Source organism: Protopterus annectens, chromosome 1.part1 (assembly GCF_019279795.1).
Source record: "Protopterus annectens isolate FY-2018-M chromosome 1.part1, PAN1.0, whole genome shotgun sequence".
Classification (NCBI taxonomy): Eukaryota; Metazoa; Chordata; order Ceratodontiformes; family Protopteridae; genus Protopterus; species Protopterus annectens.
This window is the reverse complement of record NC_056726.1, coordinates 1,665,396,411-1,665,420,243: the sequence shown is the minus strand read 5'-3', so window position 1 is coordinate 1,665,420,243 and position 23,833 is coordinate 1,665,396,411.

The window sequence follows — 23,833 nt, the reverse complement described above, 5'->3', positions numbered from 1 at the left end:
CCCTCTGCGGTGCGTGACATCCTCACAAATTATCACACATTAATAACAACATCCAAAGCATGCAATTGTGATTTGGGGACCCAGATTGATAGCAGCCTCACTTTTGACCACCATGTTGCTTCCATTGTGCGGAAAGCTTTCTACATGGCCCACCTCATAAGTAAGGGTATGTCATCCAGAGACAAGGAGTTCATAACATCCATGTATTCTTCCCTTATAAGGCCCATTATTGAGTATAACTCCCTATTCGGCATGTATCTTGCGAAGCACATGCAGCAGCTGGAGAGACCACAGAGGTTCCTCACTAGGATAATCAATGCCTCGAACATCTACCATACACAGATAGGCTAAAAGTCCTATCCCTTAACTCAGTTTCATACAGACTCGTCAGAGGTAACCTCTGTCTGGCATAGAAAGTGATCTTGGACTCTGCAAAAAATATAGAGTGCCACTGATATCAGACAAACCAAAAAAAGTATATGCTGCAGCAAAAAAAAGTTGTCAATTACTGAGAGTAGGGTAAAACACTTTAAATTCTTTAATAGTCCACAGACAAACAGTATAGGTAAGCGCTTTCACAGTTGCTTGCTTCCTCAGACCTTAATAGAAAGACAATTAATCAAGATGCAGTTATACATTACTTCAGCCAATGATACCAATTTAGTTAATGTACAAATTCCTTTTCTTAAGAATAGGTTTTAAAGAGACAACCCTGTTCAGACCTGGAGGGGCATATGCTTTAAAATCAATTATCCACCTGAGTTATACACATTCTGTTTCATTACTCACATCACCTTCTCCTAAATTTTTAAGAATTTAAAACTATGGTTGTCTCCTGCTTCTAAGACATGCTTTGCCAGTGCATTAGTCAGTTTCTTATTATGTATATCATTAAGATTTTCCAGTACCCTCTCCTTCAACATACGATTAGTTTTTCCAACATAGAAACATTCACATAGTTTACATTTAGCCATATACACTATGTTTCTAGTGGAACAATCTGCATAGAATGAGAGTTCTATAGGCTCCTTAGAAATGGGATGCATCACCATACAAACTGGCCAAATACTAGGGCAGGCTTTGCAAGCTCTACATGCATGAGTTCCCCTGCGTTGTGATACAAGATGTTCCTTGCATCTGTTCTGCTTGTAACAAAGTTGCTGCTTCAGGTTTTTGCAGTTTTTAAAACTAAACCTATGGGTAGAGTCTATTACCATGCTTATTTTAGGATCTACTAACAAGATGGGCCAGTTTCATTTCACTACCTCACAAACTCTACTAACCCCTGCTGAATAAGTCAGACACATCCTATTCTTCAGCAAACAACCATACGCTCCGCAAGGATGGCATGCAGGGTCAAGCCAACAATGTAAACCACCAACGACCAGCAAAAAACGATAGTGAACACGCAGTAATGAAGAAATAATGATTATTTATTTATAATTCCTTCAAATCCAGACCGGTTTCGGCTATTCAGCCTTTATCAATGAATACAATATAGTTTTTTGAATGAAATGAAGCAGCCTGCATTTATACTAGTCTCTGATTACCTGGAAGCAATATTACAGTACCACCCAGTGGCTGGAGTAACAAAGTGCATGTTCCATTCTTGATTGAAGCATATGACCAGTGACATAAAAATGCCAGAGGTGTAGATATTAAGTCATATTTTTAAAGATAAAAATCAAAGCTCTGGAAGTAAGCCATTATATGACATACATATTACAAGGTAATAGACCAATACCATAGTCACTATTTGTGAATGCATATCATAATGTAAAAAGCAGAAAATATATACCACTAGTATATATATATATAATTTGAAGGGTGATAACCACGAGTTCAAAAGAACTGAATAATAATGAACCAAGTACTGATCATATAATATATTACAAAATAAGGCAAAAAGAGTATAGTGGCCTCATTCTCAGCTATATTATAGATTATAATAAATTGAAATAATATGCTTGTAGATAATACAAGTTCAACATTGTAATTGTACAATACTCAATGTTTAACGCCAACATACCAGATACGAATACCAAACCATACATATATATATTCGTATCCTGAACAATTTTTTATCATGCTTTATAGAGTATAATATGAGCGTTGGTAGGCCTAACCACCATTGAATGGTTCGTACTAATTCTTGATCTATATGAATGTTTGTTGTTGTAACCATGATTATGCAATCCTCCAGTGTTCAGTGAAACTCACAGATGGTCATTCAGACCTGGGGGGAATAAACATCCAAGGTTGGTTATCCAATATTGTTCCTTGTGGTTTAAAATGGTGTGCCAACCCTGTTGGTTGTTCCTATCTCCCTGAATTTTGTCAATGATCATGAACATAAACTGGGCATTGGGATGTTGTATCGTGTGTCTGTATAAAACATTTGTTTCTTTTTTGTTCCTCATGTCACTACGATGTTCTGTCATCTTTATTCTAAGAGACCTAGAGGTTTGACCAACATAAAAAAGCTTTACATTGGCAGGTAGCTAAGTAAATAACCCATGTACTGCTGCAATTACCAAACACCCTGGTTTTAAATACCCGATTGGTGTTGGCACTGGTGAATTCTTTTAGTGTACTAACGTGTAAACAGGAGCAGCAGTGACCACATGGAAAAGTACCAATTAGTTTATCACCACTGATAGTGGTCTGATGATATATCGCACCTCCCCCTTCTCTGTTTTTGTAATGTGAAAATAGCCCTCCCAAATTCTTACCTCTTCTGTATGACATTTGACATTGAGGGCCTAGTATTGACCTTAAAGTGTCATTAGCCAAAATAATTTTCCAGTTGCAATTAAGTATATCCCTGACAATAGGTTGGTTCCTGCCATATGTGGTGACAAATCTCAAGATAGAATCCTGATGAGCATGCTCTGATTTTTTGTATTGTAGCAATGTTCTCCTGTCTATGGTTTTGCTCCATGAACTAGCTTGATATATATCTATGTCTCTATATCCTCTGTCCTGAAATCTATGGTATAAATCAAGTCTGGCATGTTCAAATTCATCATGAGATGAACAAATGCGTCTGATATGCATAAATTGAGACTTAGGGATGTTGCGGATGGTGTGGTTCGGGTGCATACTGGAGGCATGTAACAAGGTATTGTATTGAGGGTATTTTCTAAATGTTTTGGTACTTAGAGTATCATCTGCGTTACGGTAAACAGTATCATCCAAAAAATCTATGGTACTCCTGTTACATGTAACCGTAAACTCAATACCCCAAATGTTACCATTCAGGTACTCCATAAATTCCTTTAGATATGCTTCATCCATCTTCCACACCATCCAGCAATCATCCAAATATCGTCGCCAGATATCGATTTCCACCATGTAAATATTGTGTGATTTGTCATATATCATACATTCTTCAAAATAGGCCATGAATAAGTCAGCATAAATGGGTGCAAAGGAAGCTCCCATTGCTGTTCCTTGTAGCTGCCAAAAGCATTCTCCATGGAAATAAAAGACATTTTTGTTTAATACATGTTCCGCCATGCAGACAAGTAAGGTATTGAAGCCCAGAGGATATAAGTTTGTTCTCTCAAGCCAGTATTGCAGGGATTGTAATCCCGCCCAGTGTGGAATACTTGTGTATAAAGATTTAACATCCAACGTGCACATTAGCCAGTCTGGTTCTAGCTGTGTATCCTCCAAAATTTGTAAAAAGTGCGTGGTGTCCTGTAGTCGGGCCCTAACTGATGTTAAAAGGGGTTTGAGATACTGTGTTAGACTGGGGTTTTTAAAAAAGAAATAGACTCTTTTCTGAAACTAGCTGAGGATGAGGGCATCATAACAAAAATACTGTTAAACATCTTACTGTAAAAGACCCACAGAAACAAATCTTGTATCTTCTTCCAAAAATACATAAGTCCATTTCAAACCCCCCAGGTAGACCCATTGTATCAGGGATAGGGTCCTTGACGGAACCACTATCAGCATTTCTAACACAGTATCTCAAACCCCTTTTAACATCAGTTAGGGCCCAACACTACAACCTGTTAGAGATGCACTTATATAGCCAAACTGGAAGCCAAGCTCTCTCCAGCCAAGACTGGACTAGACAGTCAAGAGGAGAAGGTTAGCACCTGCATCACACCACACCCAACACATAGTCCTTCAAAACCCACACTACCAAAACCCATACATTGAAACACAAAGCACACACCCACATTCACAGAGGCTCTCAATAAAAATCTGCATAAGCAACAGAGACCTCCCAAACTGAAATGCAGACAACCATCCCCCCAACACTAACCAAATGACACATAGCCCACAAAATCAGTGTGCCACTCAACCTCAGCCCATAAGGCAAAACAACGTTCCCAACACACTAGTCATAGGTGACTCTATAGTCAGGCACACTGATGTCCCAATCACCAGGCTAAACAAGGAGAAAGTTACTGTCAGCTCCCTGTTGGATGCCAGGATCCACCACATAATGCATGCACTCAGGTCACTCCACAACAAGTACAAATACGACTCTGTCATTGACCATGTTGGTGTGAATGACCTGAGACGTACCTCCATGGACTAGATGAAAAGAGACATGGAGGATCTCTCAGATCTTGTAGCCCAGGCAGGTATGACCCTAGTCCTGAGTAGCATCCTGCCATCTCCCAGAATGATACAACAGAACAAGGACAAAATTATTGACTTCAACAATTGGCTAATCTTCTGGTGTCATTCTAAGGGGATCCAGTATCTGTCTGCCTGGGATGACATGGTTAACAGACCATGATACTTTGCAGAAATGGCCTGCACCTGTCACCCCTGGGATTCCGGATACTGGCTAAGGCTCTTGCCACCCCTATAGTGCCTTTTTTAGGTAAGGTTCAAATGCCAAATTCACCACCGTAACAGGTACAAGCAAGCAAACTCTGAGGGTAATGTTACTCAATGCAAGAAGTCTAAACCTCAAAATACACTCACTCGAGGCACTCCTTAAAATGGAGAACATCGACATTTGTGCAGTGACAGAGACATAGTTCAAGGCTCCAGAGAGCACCCTTGCATTACCAGGCTATAATTCATACCACACCTTTCAGCCACCTAACCTGGACTGAAACACTGAACGTGGAGGCTTGTCCATATTCATTAAAGATATTCACTCCTCCAGGATAGTTGCTCAACATAATGCTTCCAAAATTATCCAAGTGCAACTAACACTGGGCAAGACTGCAATCCAGGTTGTAGCTTGTTACAGATCCCCCACCATGCCTCAGGATTCCCACTTTTCATTTCTTAAGATACTGGAAAATATTAAGGTACAACCCAATACCTTAATTATAGGCAATTTCAACTACCCCACCTTCAACTGGGAAAACTGCTCATGTACCAACTCATTTGCTCAATGTTTTCTGGAATTCATAAATTCCAATGCCTTGGATCAGGTTGTCCACACCCCCACCAGGGGCAGCAATATCCTGGACCTGGTCATTACCAGTATTGGTAACTGGTGTTCCTTGCCAGAGGTCAACTCCTTGCTGGTCAGATCTGACCACAAGCTAATCACCCTAGACATCCATATCGCACCCCCACCAGTCATTAAGGAAACCACCATCAAAAACTACTCCAAAGCCAACTTCATGCTTCTTAAGACAGAAGTGGCAAACTTCATGACATCCATGCAGATGGAAAATAGAGGTATGACTGCTGAATCTTACACAAATCCCCTGTATAAGCACATACACGAGCGCATGGATCATGCCATCACCAACAGAACTAAGACACTATCCTACAAAAAAAGGAAGCCAATCTGGTAGTCCCCTGCCATAAACAAACTCTACAACAAAAGGAAGAAGCTGTTGCAAAAAAAGAGAAAAATCCCAAGATTGGAGGAACTCCCTGGTCAGCCTCAGCAAGAAGCTGAGATTCCTCATAAAATCCGCCAAAGACAGTTATGAAAATAAAATCACCACTGATTCCAAAGGCATCCACAAATCATTCTATATCCATGTCAAGAATCTCAATGGCAACACTCAGATCTGCTCTGAGCTACAACACAACGGCACTAAATATACAGAACCAACTAATATTGCCAACATCCTGGCAGATAGGTTCAGTGCTAACTTTATCCCCCTCTCACCCTCCAAAGGGCCCATCTTAATATTGAAAGAATGCAAAGCCCCTGTAATCATGATGAACAAGTAAAGACCACACTCTCCAAAGCTAAGAACACAGCACCCATGGGACCAGACAACATCCCAGGCTGCATACTGCACGAAGTACGGAATTAACTGCCACCCCACCTAAGTACCATGTTCAATCATAGCCTCACCTCAGGCTACACAGTGACAGTTATCCTACTCAACAAAGTGGGTGCCACCACAGAGACAGGAAACTACTGCCCCATTAGCCTGACAAGCCTGGTCTGCAAGGTCATGGAATATATGATCTTGAAGTTTATAAACAAAGCCATAGGTAACCTCCAAACCCTGGAACCCACTCAGTTTGGGTGTGTAAAAGGTTGACCATGTCTACTAAATATAAAACCACAAACCAGTGACCCAAAAAAAAAATGAAATTTATTTGTTCTCTGACGTCTCGGCTAGTATGCTTTCAAGGAGAAAAATCATGTCTACTAAACCTGATTGACTTCTTTGAAGCAGTCACCAGAGCTGTAGGTGAGAGCAAGGTAGTGCACACAGCTAATCTTGACCTCACCAAGGCTTTCAATACCATCCCCCACTCTAGAATTATAGATAAACTCACTAAACTGGGCATAAATCCCTATGTCACAAGATGGATGGCCAACTGGCTCACTATCAGAACACACACAGTAAAAGTAGCTGACTCCAAGTCCATCTTCAGACCAGTGACGAGTGGAGTACCAGATGGGTTCAGTCCTGGGTCCACTCCTGTTCGGCATCTACTTCTCTAAAGTGCAGGCCAACACAGAAGGTCTTTGGCTAACAAAGTTTGCAGATGACTGCAAACTGAGAGCCATAATAGAATCACCTAATGATGTAGACCTTCTACCAAAGGGCCTCACAGAGACAGATGCTTGGTGTCATAGTCATGGCCACAAGCTCAATGCCAAGAAGTGCATTGTCATTCCCTTTGGGAAAACCTCGGTACCCATGAACTACCACATAGGCGGTAGCTCACTAAACACCGAAAGTGTGATAAGAGACCTCAGGACACACGTGGAATATAGTCTTTCCTTTGATGACCACATCGCCACAGTAGTCAGGAAATCCTTCTACGTGGCACACCTCATCATAAAAGGGTTCTCCTCTAGAAAAATGGCGGTCATTATTCCTCTCTACTCATCCCTCATCAGATCCATTATAGAGTACAATGACCTGTTTGGCATGTATCTCACAAGACACCTGCAACAATTGAAATACCTCACTAAGAGGATTACCGGCCTCAAACAGATGCCATAAGCAGACTGTCTGAATTACTCCAGCTCAAACCCAGAGCTGTTGGACATGCTACACTTAAAGAAATCCCAATCTCTCCATACCACATGCTCCAGGGACCTAAACCTTGTCACCACAATAAACAGAACATGCTAGAGGGATAGATTCCTGTACCAGAGACTTCCCATACTCTGGAACAAACTACCCATTCATGTCAAGCAAAGCCCCTCATTGGCCCTCTTTAAGAAAAATCTTGAAGAAGGGATGGGAAATAGAACATTCACCCCGGGTATCACTTTTGCGGCACTGCTCGACAGGGGCATAGGAAAATAATTTATTTTCTTGGGTGGCAAAAGCCAGGGAACTTTTTTGGCTAGACTTATATAGGCCCCCGGGCTGATAGCCTAGTACCTATGAACCTGTGAACCTATAAGAAGAAAGCTTAATGTGCGAAAAGGCTGCAAAAAGTGATTACTAACAGTATACTATGTAAAATTGTATACTGAAGGCAAAAACAAGGGTAAGAAAGTATTTAAAAAAAATAATAAAAAAGCCTAATTGTACTTACGTGCTTATACAGTTCCTATAGATGTGATCAGGTTAAGCCCCATTCGGCTCACCCTCACTATACTCGGGCTCACTCCATGCCCCACCTTGCCCCCAATACTCTGAAATTTATAGCTCTAAAACCACTCCCCCTCTTTTTAGACCCAATCAACAACTCTCCAGGCTTTATCAGGACCCTCCCTACCTACATATCCTAATTAACCTTTTCTACTCAAGTTGTGCAAAAAATCAAAGCTATTATCTAGACAATGCCTCTGTTGTTGGCAGTGATACCTCTCAAATTAATGCTATTATACTGCCAACTACCCTTGATGATAATTCCATATCTTCTCACCACCTAATAAAATCTGTACTACCTAGGCTACTACTACCCAAGAAGCCAAAATGCCACTCCAATAATACAAATTAAATTAGACCACTTAATAATCCCCCTTACAACTAATTCCTTGGATACAAAATACCACCAACCCATTAGATACAGATATATCAACCCCAAAGCTAAGAATTACCTAAGACTAATATTTAAATTCCTGAAGCTCTCAATTAGACTACATGGCAACCTCTCAAGGGATGGGGGCATTCATCCAAACCCTGGCCCAACCTCACTAGTCAACCCTAGCCCCAATTCTACTATTCCCACTAACTTACAAACTTTAAATAGACCTTCAAACACACTCCTGGTCAGTCACCTAAATATCCGAAGCTTAAATAATAAGGTTCATCACCTGCATGCACTCTTACATGCAGATTTCCTGGATATACTTTGTCTTACTGAAACCTGGCTAAAACCATCAACACCAGATAATGAAGTTTTACCCCCAGGTTATAACATACTAAGGTTAGACCATACCACTGGGAAGGGAGGAGAGGTAGCTGTACTATACAAAACTACTCTAGATGTGACCTCTGATTCCACACAATCACCACATGTTGATAATGCTGAAATTCCCATAACCAAGCTTCAAATTAATAAAAACAAACATATTAACATAGCCTGTGTCTACATTCTCCCAGGTAATAAAGCAAACACCCTAGAAGATATCCTCTCTTGGCTGTCTGGTACCTACCCTCAATAAATCATTGTTCTAGGAGACTTCAACATCGACTGGAATATTGGTTCCTCAGAATCTCCAACCATCCATGTAAATCTATATGGATTTACTCAGATCATATCCTCCCCTACTAGGATCAGTAAACCTACCAACAAAGATAGTATCCTAGATTGGATACTCATTAATTGCCATCCCCATATGTATAGGGCTGGTACCCGACCGGAAGACATAAGTATCAATTTTCTTACCTATATAATCAGGCATAAGACTGACATCCCCCACCAACCTACAAACAAAACAATTAGAAACAAAAAAAAAAAACTTTAAACCTGCTAATTTCCAAAATGAACTCTGGGCATGTAATTGGGCAGTCCTAAAACATCTACCACTTAAAGAATTCTATTATATAAGGGGACCTTCATTCTGTCACTACTAGACAGAGGCACAGTATTCTAGATTTATTCTGTACATTTTTGTACCATTTCATGGGGTGGCAAAAGCCACATCACTATGGCTAGGCTTACAAATGCCCCAGGGCAGATAGCCTAGTACTATACTATGAAACTATGAAACTATAAGATGTATTATATTTCAACACCAAATTCCTAGCCTCATTGATACCCATGCACCTGCACATTATATAAGAACTAAAGCAAAAGTTGCTCCATGGCTTTCAAAATAAACCAGACAAATGATCTTACTTAGAAACAAAGCTTGGACAACTTGGCATACCAATAAAATCCCCCTTAGATCAACTAAGACTTAGACAACTAAGGAACAGCACTAAAAAATCTACCACCCTAAATAAAAAAAAACTTTTACTGCCATTTACAACAGAAGCATCAAAACAATCTGCAAAAGTTTTGGGCAGGCATAAATAACCTTATTCAACCAGGGCAATGCACAACTCTTACCCCCTCGGCTACAATCCAAAAACCTTCGGAAGATGTTGCCAATTCCTTTAATAGTTTCTTCACAGAAATTCTCCAGTCACTAGCTAACCAACTATCTCCCAGTTGCCCAAGTCCTAACACCACCACATCTAGTTCTCAACTCCCCTTTAACTTTCAACCAGTTTCCACATCACTTATTCGTACCATAATCAAGAAACTAAAACCTACCACCCTTGCAGCGGATCTTCTTCCAGCTGTGTATCTACAAACACCTGCAGATGCCATAGTATACCCAATCTCTATCCTGACCAATAGAACTATATCAGAAGCCACTATCCCCTCCTACTGAAAGGCAGCCCATGTTGTTCCACACCACAAAGGGGGCAGTTCCACATAACTGTCAAATTACAGACCTATAGCTATTTTGTCACCCCTGGGAAAAATTATGGAGAAGTGCGTCCATAAACAACTCCTGAGCCATCTCATTCAGCAAAATCTCTTAGCTAACTCATTCCATGGTTTCAGACCATTTCACAGTACAACCACAGCCCTCCTCTCCTTCTCCAATGTTATTAATCAAAACTGAAACAACAATGAGCTTTCTTCTGCCCTATTTCTTGATCTCTCCAAAGCCTTACCAGCAACTACTCATACACACACTTAAAACTATTCCCCTAGATGTCCAGGCTATCCAGTGGTTCAAATCTTATCTGAGTGGAAGACAACAGGCTGCATTATGGCTTCTACCTATCACCCTTGGGGTTCCTCAGGGCTCTATATTAGGACCGTTATTATTTTCTATCTTTATTAATGACCTGTACACAGTTATCCCAACAGCCACCTGCATTCAATAGGCGGATGACTCCACTTTGATTTGCTCTGCCACCTCCTCTTTAAGTCTGCAGACTTTGTCCCAAAATGTTTTTAATACTGTCAAAAATTGGCTCTGTAATCAATGTCTCCTATTAAATCCTAACAAAACAAAACTACTGCTTTTCTCCCCACTCGTAAAGCCTCCGCTCCAACCTTTACTATAAAATCTAACAATGGCGCTGTCATTGTCCCAGATCCCTGTACCAAACTCTTAGGTGTAACAGTTGATAATAACCTCAAGTTCGATATGCATATTAAACTATTAAAAAATAGTAATAGCTAATGAAAAACTTGGCTCACTATACAAGATGAAACCTTTCCTCACTCCACTAGCTCAGACGGTAATTGCCTGTACATATCTACTTTCCACCCTCCTTTATGCATCCCCTCTCTTCACAAACTTCAGTAAGTCTCACCTTAATAAACTCTCCAGCTGCTTTAATCATATTGCTAGAGTTACCACTGGAGCAGCATACAGAACACACCACTGTCTGAACCTAAAGAATCTAGGGTGGCTAGAATTGCCTATCTAACTTCAGTACAATCAGCTAATAGTAGCACATAAAATTCTCTACCAACCTGAAAACACACCCGTACTTACAAAAATTATCACTCCTTACAGCAACCTCAAGACATTTCGCTCATCCAAAAAATTACTAGTCCAAACTCTCGAAAGCAACAATTCATCTGGAGACTCTCTATATGCCAACTCTGCTGGCAAAATATGGAATTCATTTCCTGCTGAGCTTACCTCAAAACCCATTCTTAACCAATTAAAAAAAAAATCTAAAACAGTACTTTAAAAGGCAATGGCTGTGTCCTTGATCTAATTCTGACTAACTCTGGTAATATAAACATGTGCTAAAGAGGTCTTTTGGCCACCCCTACATTGCTTCCTAATTATTACTCTATAACAAATCAGATTTATATATGACGGAATTAATAACTTTTATCCTATGTATTGTATTTGTAACAGTGCTTTAACTTGTTAAATATAACAGTTTTTCTGTATGTATGTATGTATGTATGTATGCATGGAGCTTTTATCCCTGGGTCTCTGCTGAAAATGGACAGGTATTCAGTTGGTCTATCCCGGTCAACAAATGTAAAATATAATAAAATAAATAAACAATAAATAAATAAGCATGGGTTAAACTCCTGGCTAGGCTTATAAGGGCCTCAGGGCCAATAGCCTAGTAACTTTTCCTTTGATCCTATGATCCTGTGAAAGAGAAGTGTTAAACATTCTGACTACTAATGCCAACATTAGGGTTATGAAACCAGACAATGGTGGAGAAGTGGTTCTTTATGATATTGTAGATTACATAAGTAAGATATTTAGCAAACATCATGATGATACCACCTATGAAGTCAGTTTCAATTAACCAAATCAATGTGCCTTATAAGAAAATTGATTTACTTGTGAGTGATTTGCTTCTACAAGGTAATATCACCAAAGATACATACACATTTTTAAGTAACACTTCCCCTAGGTTTCCAAAAATCTTTGGCATACCTAAAATCCATAAAAATCATTTGGATCCACCTTTTAGGCCTATTGTAGTGGCTCGGGATACAAACACTTACCCGCTGGCCACTTTGATCGACAGGCATTTAAAGCCTATATTTTCTGCACCTTCCCACATTATAAACGATTATTGGGATTTTTTAGGTCACTTGAAATGAGAGTTGTATTCTAAAGGTAGAGGGACTTGAATTATTTAATGCAAGTTGCTCAAAAGTAATTTTTTGTCTAATACCGAGGTTAATTTGATCACCAACCTTAAGGAATTAATTGTATTGAAAACTGGGAAACCTGTCACATGTTTACTATGAAGTTCAAGTACTGTAAACTATTTGTCAGATGTTTAGATAATGTGTTTATTTTATAGGACAATCACAGATAAAATTGAGGATTTTATGCAATGTTTAGCAAATTTTTCATCTTTCCTCAGACTTACTCACCAGTTCAACAATTGTATTAATTATTTGGATGCCACTATTAGCTTAGACAATGATGGGTTCTCATCCAATATTTACAGAAAATCCACCTTCAGAAATACTTACCTGCATTTTGCAAGCTATCATCCTTACCATGTTAAAAAAGGCATTTTTAAAGGACAATGCATCAGACTGGCCAGAATGATTTCTAAATTAGACTGTTTGAAGGTTGAGATGGACAAACTTTTTAATGTGTTCACCAACGGAGGTTACCCCAAGAAACTAGTTACTGACATTTTCAAGGGATGTAACCAATGAGTGGAGTTTAGATACAAGCCCCTTTTAAGTACGCAACCTAATTTTGACAAATCATGACAATAACAAAGTATCAAAAAGGTTTGAAAGAGCTATGGTGTTAAAGGTACTCGGGGAACTCTTATGAGTTGTGTAAGATATTGCAGGACAACTGGAACATTTTTAAAGGTGACACTTCATTATTAGCCACTGTAGGTACGACACCCCCACTTTGATTCCACGACTGCATGCAATATAAAGAGTCTTTTAGAGAAGAACATTAATCACAACAGTTATATTCCCATAACAAATACTTCCAGGGGAATATCTAGATGTGGAAGATGTAATTATTGTTCAGATATCCTTTTGGCTGGAAAGACTGTTTTACACTTGGACAAGATATGCACCTCAATCAGGGTAGTTTATATTGCCAAGTATTCTACCTGTTTAGCATTTTACATAGGTAAGATGGAAAGGAAGTTAAGCAAAAGGATTTATGAACACAAATATGACATGAGAGATCAGGACATTAACAATACTTTGTACAGACATTCGACATTATGCGCATCCTTTGCTGGTTTTAAATTTGCTGTATTGGACATTATTAACTTCGACTTCAGGGAAGGAATTGGTGAAGCAGATTAGAATACCAGTAATTGTATTAGCAGTTAAAATTAAATGCCACAAATTTCCCCGGAATTAATGACCATGTCTCCATTGACCCCCTGTTGAAGTTAACGGCATACAAATTGTAACCATTTGTTTCTTATTTTTTTTAGGGTTTACTGACCAAATATATCTGTTATGTGTTCACCAAGTACAAGTTTTACTGTCAATCACTTTACATTTACTATGTTTCTCTAGGTGTTTGTAGTTTGTACAACCATTTTTTTGGAATTTTACTATATTTGTTAATTTTTATTCTTATAGCATGTCAAACTCTATGGCTTCTAAATTTTTAATTGTTTTTAATGTTTTTAACTTTTTTAGTATTTATTTAAAAAATTTTACACAGTCTTAACATGTATAATCAAGATAGGCAGTTTAAGTCTAATTTCTTTTGTTTTCCTATTTCTGTATATTGTGGGACTGAGTTTTAATAAGTTTTCTATTATTCAATTTAAACTTGTTAATTAAGGGGGGGTTATTTATATGGGACTACCATGCACAGTTGTTATTAGTCCTGATGAAGTCTGATGTTGGAACCAAAAATGCTGTTTATTAATGTATGTGGTGTTAAACCATTCTATTTTTTGTGTTATATGGTTTGCATTAAAGTATATTACTAAACAGAGGATTGTCCTTCTCATTCTGATCCACACCAGCACACTATTTTTAGATTATATTAATTTGGAAGTGTGCAAGGCTACGTAGTTGTTGCTTTTGTTACAGAATTCACGCAGATACATGATGACATCACCTTTGTTTTAGAGCATTCTGTTCAGATTACTGGGATTCCAGTGGGTACCAGAATGACCCTACAATGTCTATCTATATATACATGCATATATAGATAGATAGATAGATAGATAGATAGATAGATAGATAGATAGATAGATAAATGATAGCTAAAAATATCTCCTTGAAAAGTCAAAAACATAATTTATAAAGTAATGCGTGCATAAATCATGTGAGTATTTTTGATTTGTTGAAGATCTATTCATAATTTTGACACATAGCACTGAATCCTTCAAGGAAGGGTCTCAGCAGAAATCACTCATCTTTTAAATAAACACTTCTTAGAGTGCTTGGCTTAACGTATCCTCTTTTATACTAAATTACAATACACTACAAGGTTTTAGACAAGAGCTTACAGGAAACCAGCTGTCAGACCGATGTAGCTCCCAAAGGAGCAATACTCTTGCCAGACACACAAAAAATCAGAAATCCATTCTTATGTGCTTCAGTATCACTGCATTTGTTTTAGTAAGAGGAAAAGGGATGTTATAGTCCAAAATAAATAACAAAGAGTTTACCTTTTAGTTTCAGTCAAGAATGCCACTTCAGGATGTGTGAAGTAATTGTTTATTCCATAAACAGCACTGGGAGACTGCCTGACAAGACTTTAAATGTGTCTCAAAAAAACAAAGGAAAAAGTACAGCATATATAGATTTTTTTATCAATTGTATGCATGCAGAACTCTGACGTTACATCACTTTCAACAAATTATTAAATTTTTAGTTATTTTATGTACTTGTTATCTTTGCTTAGAGCTTCACATGAACACTTCACAAATATGCCTTTTAAACCATAGACCACCTGTGCTTAAGATTTATTAGCCTTTACCTTTGTAATATTTAGTACCAGTACACATTATCTCAGACATCCTTGCAAAGACGCATACTCCAGCCTGAGAAGGCCAGAGCATACTGTTGATTAATCTGGTTTGCAAATGCACCCCTTCTGGTGTACAGTAAATAGTACAGCCCAGTTTGTGTAGCAGGTTCAAAGGTGCAATGCTACTGAAAAGGAAAGAATGGCTTTCCTCAATTGGCTCTAAAGAAATAGGCATAGGTTCTGAAACAGGATATGCAACAGCAGTATTTGTTACCCACCTGCTTTTACATTGTTTTTAGACTGGTCTCTGACTATTTAAAATAATGTTTAATACAGATCTAGTGGCTCCAGTGTCCACCAGTAAAGGAATTTCCTTTGAATTTATTTTTACCTTAACCTAGGGTCTCTTGTGATCTATTGACAGTAGAGGATCAAGACTGATTTCTGTTTCATTATACTGCCACATTCTGTATTGTGATTCCTGACTCCTTCCAATGTAAGGACATGGTGGGACAAATGCAGTATTTTACAATTTGGCTGCCATTTAGTCCAAGTATCTTGGACTCTCTGCATTCACTTGTGTAGGCATTCTCCTCTTCAATGTCCTGCTTTACCACAATTGAAGCACAATCCATCAGATGAGGCAGGAGGGGCACTTTCAGATCATTGCTGCTAACCAGCTGCACCTTGTTATCTTAAACCAGCACTAAACCCCCTAGCAGCTCCTATCCCCCTTCCCCTGCTTCTACTTCATCCCTTTGGGGCTTCTAGTTGGCTTATTTGCAGAGTTAACAGTTTACCCTCAGTATCCTTTCTCTGCTTTTCCTGATACTCCAAGTACTTTCCCCTGCCAGTCTATAAGCACTTGTTTTATATGATTTGGCATAGGGGTTTACAGACCCTTCACAAAAGCAGCTGCAATAGCTGGCTTAGCTTGTTCTTCTGGATCTGGTATTCCTGAATGTTGAGAAAGCACTGCTTTTAGGTGAATCATTTAATCTGCAGGAGCTTCTCTTTATTGTGCTTACATGCCTGCATTTTAGACCAACCTGTCATAATTCAACATACTTATGTAATTTTATTTAACAACCCTGTCCTTTTGTCTATAAGTGTATTCTCTGTGACAATAAAATCTGGTATTCCAGCATTTTAAAGCATCTGTTTTCTTATTTCAACTGAAGTGGCTACCCAAAGCAGCTGGTTTAAATCTGTCAAAGTAGGGTTATAACATTCTATTATACTTTTTAATTCCTTCTTAAACTGTAATGGGTCTTCTCTAATATTTAGAAAACGTCTGGACATAGTATGCAAATCAGCAGAGGTCCAATGGCGATTAACAAGCTGTCTGTTATTAGCACCCAATATTTCTCTAAGTGGTGACAAAAGTTCCTCTCCAGAGGCAATAGCCTCTTGTCCTACCCTATCATGTGAGTGTGTGCATACCTCTCAACCTCTTAGAGCAAGAAATCTGTACAAAGCATAAAAAACCCTCAGGTCAATAGCTTAGTAACCTCCTATGAACCTGTGAATAATGGGGGACCAAAGCCCAAAAATAGGGACACTTTAATAAATATTGCTCTTACAAACTTAAAAAGTTGATAGACTAACCGGTTTTGCATTAGCATGAATTCACTGAAGGATGTGAAGTCTGAAAAATCAGATACCTGACATTATGTTCTGGCTTCAGTCCTCAACGATTTATCAGTGATTTCCCAGAAAGCTACAATTTTATGAGAAATGGACCAAAAATATGAGGAATCTGGACATTGTATGAAAATCTGGACTGTTGAGATATATGAGTGTGTGTGATATGCCATAGGAGTGTCAAATGCTGGTGCTCCTGTTGGAGAGGTAGAAGCTTGTTGAAAATTAAATTAAGAAGAAGAAAAAAAACAACCTTTCGTACTACAGATACCAGTTTTGAAGATGAAGGCTGAACAGGGGAACTTTGTTAAGATGTAGCAGTATAATGCTGAGCTGTTGTTCAATGGACAGTTGACTGAAATGTAGTGATCTGAGAAACAGCAGAATCTTGCAGGAGCCACACATACTGGTGCATATGGAGGTGGAGGTGCAGTAGCTATTAGAGGATTATCATCCTCATTTGAAGTTTCTGCTTTTTGGCCATCCTCAATTTCTTCCCAACCTGCCAAGACAAGATAAAGGAATTCCTTTTTACTGGTCTGTACTGCCTTCATAAGCTCTTTTGCCCATACCTCTCAACCTGGAAAATCAAAAATCTGGACAAGGCCCATGAAAAATAGGTACAAATCTGTATGCTGATTAACATATAATTTGCATACATAATCACGCAACCCCACCCACTTCATTGGAATTGTGGGATACCAATTTTCAAACGCAAACTGAAGAACAGACAACCAAAATTTGGCACCAGTCCCCCTGCAGCCATTCCAATGTCCCATTACCTGGCTTTCACCCCATTTACCATAAACACTAATGTGTGCATACTGCTTTACTTCTACAATTATTATTTGTATTTTATTTTTTACATTTTGCAGCATAACAATGCACAAACACTAAAAGACATATGGTAAACAAAGCAATACTGTCTCACAATGAAAACAGACTTGGCATTAAAACTTCTCTGCCCTTGAAACTCACATTCATTGAAACAGCATTGAAACCTACACCACATCCAAAGAAAATGCATCTGGCCAGTGGTGGATAAAAAGATTACCTTTGGGCTGTTTTCAAATCATTGGCCCCTTGCACACAACACAAGAAACATACATGTGTTCTTTTCTTTGATACACCTTCCTGACTTTATTAAATTATATTCCTTGTATACAACATTTTTCCAGTAAGCTGTACTGTAGGCAATGAAACAAAATGCATGAACCAATAACGAAAAAACTGCCAAATTCAGAACATTTCCATCATAAAAGTCTACTTTCATATTCACACTATAAATAGAATGACAGTAGTGTAAGCCATAGGCATCTTGCACCGCTTCTTGCACTTATTTTCAATTTCATTTTTTTTGGGGGGGGGGCAAAAGGTCAAAAACCAGGGACACTTTAAATATTGCTTGTATAATTTTGTAAAGCTGCTAGAATAAAATGTGTTACCGCCATGCATTTCACTAGCAGATCTTGAGCCCTGGACCCTATGCACTACAGTCAGAGCAACATGCCACTATGCCAAATCAGCAGCTTCCTGAAAAATAGGAAGACTGAAAACTTAATGGCTATCATTTAGTGAATTCATTTCTCACCACAGCTCTCAACCTCTTAGCATAAAAAAGACACACACACACACACACACACACACACACACACACACACACACACACACACACACACACACACACACACGCACACACACACGTTATGCATTTTATAATAGCCTGAAAAAAGAACAGAAAAATGACAAATGTCTTGTTATTTTAGCAGATAAAACATCATCTGACCTAACATGAAAATATTACAGAAAAGTGTGTTACTATATGTGAAACACTTTAGTAAGTTGTACAATAATGTATCACATATATATAACTGTCTTTGTTTCTGTGACAAGTAGTGAACAAATGATTTTTCTTACTTAAGAAAATAGTTTGTCCTGAAGATTATCAGATTTTACGGAAAAATATTACAGTTTTGACATCTGGGAAACTAAAAGCATTAATTATGACATGATTATGTAGGATGAAATCCCAAGCATGACCTTTCCTGTTTTATCTTTGATGTCTTCCTCTTCTAGTCAGAAGAAATCTTGTTTTTCAAAAAGGAAAATTGGTCTGCCATTTGAAAAAAGGCATTAGTATAAAAATAAGTTATTTCATTAGTTGTCACTCATCTTCCTTTTTATATGAAATTGGTTTTAGTATTTCAAAGTTTGGTCTTTTCTGTGGGGACATTACCCCTTTTGAAGTTCCTTTGAGCACTTTTTAATTAGAACAAACTGTCAAGAGATGTTTAATGTGAGCTTCCTACATATGAAAAATTAGAACCTTGGTGTTGTCAAGATATTAGTCACTCATTAATGAAGGTGACAATGACTGTTTAATGCATTACAATGTTATAGATACTTGGAAAAAATATTTATTTTTGTTACTTTTTTGAATACCTACAGATTAGATAAAAGTGATGTCACACTAGGAAAAAATAACATGATGCATTGCAGTTTTTGTCATTGCTTACACAGCTGTGTTCTGCAATGTTATGGCCCGTTAAGTGGAAAAAAACTTAACCTTTATGTGTAAGCAAAGTTGAATGCTCAGCTCTCAAGTAGTGTGTTTATGTGTTATTTAATGTAAGCAACCTCAAGGATGTCTGGGTTAATGCAGAGAAGATTTGAAATTGTTGACATCCTTTTTTATTTTATTTTAATCACCCCTTACCTCTGAATACATCCAGAAACAGTGAGCATCTTCTAAATAAACTCCACATCCAGCCAGCGAAATAAATCCAGCTAGTGTCTTCTCTTCATAAAATCCACAGTGAGCAGAGCATCTTCTAAATAAAATCCACAGCCAGCGAAATCCTTTCTAATTCAAGCTAAATCCAGCCTTTCCGGCTCTGGTGACTTGCCGCTCGCAAAAGCATTTGAACCAGAGCTGGAAATATGTGCTACGTATGTGTGCAAGCATTCCGACAGGCTGGTGGAGCTGAAATCATCACGTACGTGATGACATCGGCTCATGAAGTGTGAAAATTAAAAAAAAAATAGAAAACAAAGTGTGGATAAATCGGAAATTAAGGGGTGCCACTCGTAAATCGTGGCCCCCATTATTTGGACCCCAAAACTCGGTAGAAACCAAGTAATTCGGGACAGTTGAGAGGTATGCTTTTACCTGTTGTAGCAACTTTTTATTAGTATCCTGTTATCCCCTTAATGCTGATTCCTTTTACCTTTTAAGAGGCTCAGCATACCAAGAATAAAATACTCCCCATTGCTCCCCCCCTTATTTTGTTTTTCTTTTCTTCCAAAATACCCCCCATTTTTCTTATTAATACTTATCTTATAGGTCTTGGGTCCTAGTAATTCAGCAAAAATGGGGTCTATATTAGGAGGGCAAAAGATACATTCACCGAACAACAGAAGATCGACACATATACGTCAATCTACCACAACAGCGAAGGACGGAAATGCAAAAGACACAATGCCGAACGGATTTCCCTGGCCAGCAGGGTGATTGCGGAAATGAGGGAATATATATTTTTCCCCACTTTAGAATGGTCTTGGAGTTGGTATATATAAGTAGGGGGGTATGGGGGGCACAACCCCCCACATGGGGGGGTGCAAGGGGGCTTGCCCCCCTGCAAAAATGTTTATAATAGTGTTTCATGTTGTGTTTGTTTACTGTGGTTTGACTTACTTGTATGGCACTGTTGCTTCCAGGAATCTGTTCAGTGTTGTGTCTTTCAGCATTTCTGTCCTTCGCTGATGTGGTAGATTGACGTATATGTGTCAATGTTCTAGCATTCAGCGAATGCATCTTTCGTGCTTCTAATATAGACCCCAAAAATTACTATACCAGTGCACACACCATTTAAGGGAAGGGTAGGGATTCTGTAGTTATGCAATGACAGAGAAAAGGTTTCAGTCAGTCTTTTTCCACAACACCACCTTGCTTTCGTCCCAGTTCAAGATCAAAATATACAGCTCCAGAATTGCAATCAGGATAATGGGTGGATAGGTAGTGTTTCCAGAACTGACCACACTTTTGCCCCTCTAAGAGTACTTTCACATAGTTACACCTACATCCCAACATGCTATGGGGTTATGGACCTAATTTAACAACAAACACACACCTATATCCTAGCATGCTATAGACTCATGAATTTGATTTTTAACTTTTTTTCTTATTTTCACTTATACATTAAACAACACAAAAACAAATAAAACACAAAAAATCTCACATACTTCTTACCTTTTAGTTTTCTCTCTCTTGAATCCACTGTCCTCAACACAAGGCACCTCCTAGTGTTAATTTTCTGTTTTTGATGTATGCACATACACCTTAATAAACTTTTCTTTATTTCTTGTGGGGTCCTCCCAGTATTTCTTTGCATACACATATCAAACAAACTCAGCCATCCAATAAAACAGTTATTCACTCATTCTACTCCTTTAACCACAATTATCTAAAAAAGAAAAAGAAACTTTTTTCCTGCAGATCAACTTTTCCTACCTAGTCTAGCATGTCTGCACAGCCTGGATAGTTAGGTATTTGAGTCTCTGACTATTCCATAAAAAGCAGAGTGGAATTCACAGAAGCACTTTCTATGCCAGGCCCTTGTAATTTATTCACACTGCCCCACAGCAATACCAAACTTCAGAATCTGAGTCACGGCACCGAATGTTATAGTACAAATTAAATAACAAAGAGTTTTATCAAATAGTCTCAGTCAAAAATAACAATTCAGGATGTGCAAAGTACTTGTTTATTCCATAAACAGCACTGGGAGACTGCCTGTCAAAATTTTTAGTCACAAAGAACAAAGGAAAAAAGTACAACAAATACACCTTTTCTTATCAATGTTATGCATGTAGAACTCTGACGTTGCATTGCTTTCAGCAAATCATTTAATTTTTAATTATTTTATGTACAAATGATCCCCCCTTAGAGTTTCATGTGAATACTTCACAAATATGATTTTTAAAATATAGACCACCCGTGTTTAAGATGTATTGGCCTTCAGCTTTGTAACATTCAGTACCAGTACACACTATCTCATAGACATCTTTGCAAAGAATCATACCTAGCCTGAGTGTACTCTTGTACTTTTGATTAATCTGGCTTCTGCAGGTGCCTGACACAATTTATTAACTTTTTAAAACTAAATTTTACACTTAACATAATATCCATTAACTCCTTCAGCACTTACTTTACCTTCAGGTGTCTGTCAGTACACTATAGGTAGCTAATAAAAAATGCATTTGTAAGGGACTTGAAATATAAAATGACTACTTATTTGAAACTATATTTTGCATAATTATGACTCTGTTTTTCAGTTTTCCTTTGAAATAAACATAAACATTTTGTTTGACTCATTTGTAAAGAAACTACAATGTAATATGCATTTTATGAAGAATAAACATGAGACATAATAATTTTCCACGGATAAATAGATGGCTGCACTAAATGAAGCTTTCCTTGTTCAGGGTCACTCTGGCATGATATAACATGGCAGAAAGACCCTGGCATGGATGTTAGTAGAACAGTGGGCAGATCAACACAGCTAGTGAGACAACAGCTGTTCCAGTAAAAAAGAGAGGCACTGAGCAGGTTCCATGAGTGACAACATATTATCCAGAACTTAAGAAAACTACAAGACCATTAAAAAATCCCCACCCAATATTTAATAGAGATAAAAAGATTAGAAACATTTTCAGGGACTCTGACTACTACCACTTCAACAACCACCAACTCTAAATGACATTATTGGGAGAATAAAAATAAAATAAAAATGGAGTACAGTCCAAAACCATGTAACTGTCCTATATGCAAAATATGCCAGATAGTTTGTACTTGCATAACAACTTTATAGAACAAGAGATGCAAGATGTAAGATACATGCACTTCCAAAAATGTGGTTTATCTGAGCAAGTGCAGGAAACAAGAAAGAAATCATATTGAAGATGCAGACCAAACATGATGATGGCAGCATGAATGCCAAAAGACACATGATTATTTCCAAAATGATGGACAAGCCAGTGGAAGCATATTTTTCACATTTTGATCATTTTGTGTTGGTCATATCAGTTATGACTCCATTTAGACATTTCAATACATGTGGAAGGAATTTGTCAGAAAAGTTTAACATTTTAGAATTGTGTGTTCAGTTATGCTGTACTTCTTTGATAATAGCTGGGACTTCCAAATTCAAAACACAATTGTTTTTCAGTACTTTTAGTCCACTGGCTAGCTGAAGCACAACCTATGCAATATACTAATTGCACACAAAGTCAGGCTATCCTGCTAATATGTTTCCAGATTATCAAAGGTTCAAAGCATACATCCATATGCAAACACACACACACACACACACACACACACACACACACACACACACACACACACACACACACACACACACACACACTCTGGCACTGCAGCCATCTGATTTATGTGAAAGGGTCTAAGCTGCAAAATGTCTGATCTTTCTCAAACTAGTAACTTTGAGAAGTATCCCTTTTAATCATTGAGAAGTAATTAATGTATTCTCTTCTCCCTTTTGGGGTAGAAATGAATGGGTGTTACATACTGTATCTGAAAAGAAATAAATAGATATTATACCACTCTATCTAGCTTCAATACATTATTACATTATTGTAAAGAACTCATGTTGGTTCAAAACCTTCAATATCGTTAAAACATATATTGGCATAGCAAAAGGTATCACACCATCTGTGTCTTTCTGTGATTCCCAATGCACTGAACGTTTGGGTCAGTTATACCTGTGGTTCAATGTTATCTGTTGCACAAGTGTCTTCTTTTGTTTTTTCTTTGGTTGTTCTTGTCTTTTATCTATCTATCTATCTATCTATCTATCTATCTATCTATCTATCTATCTGTCTATC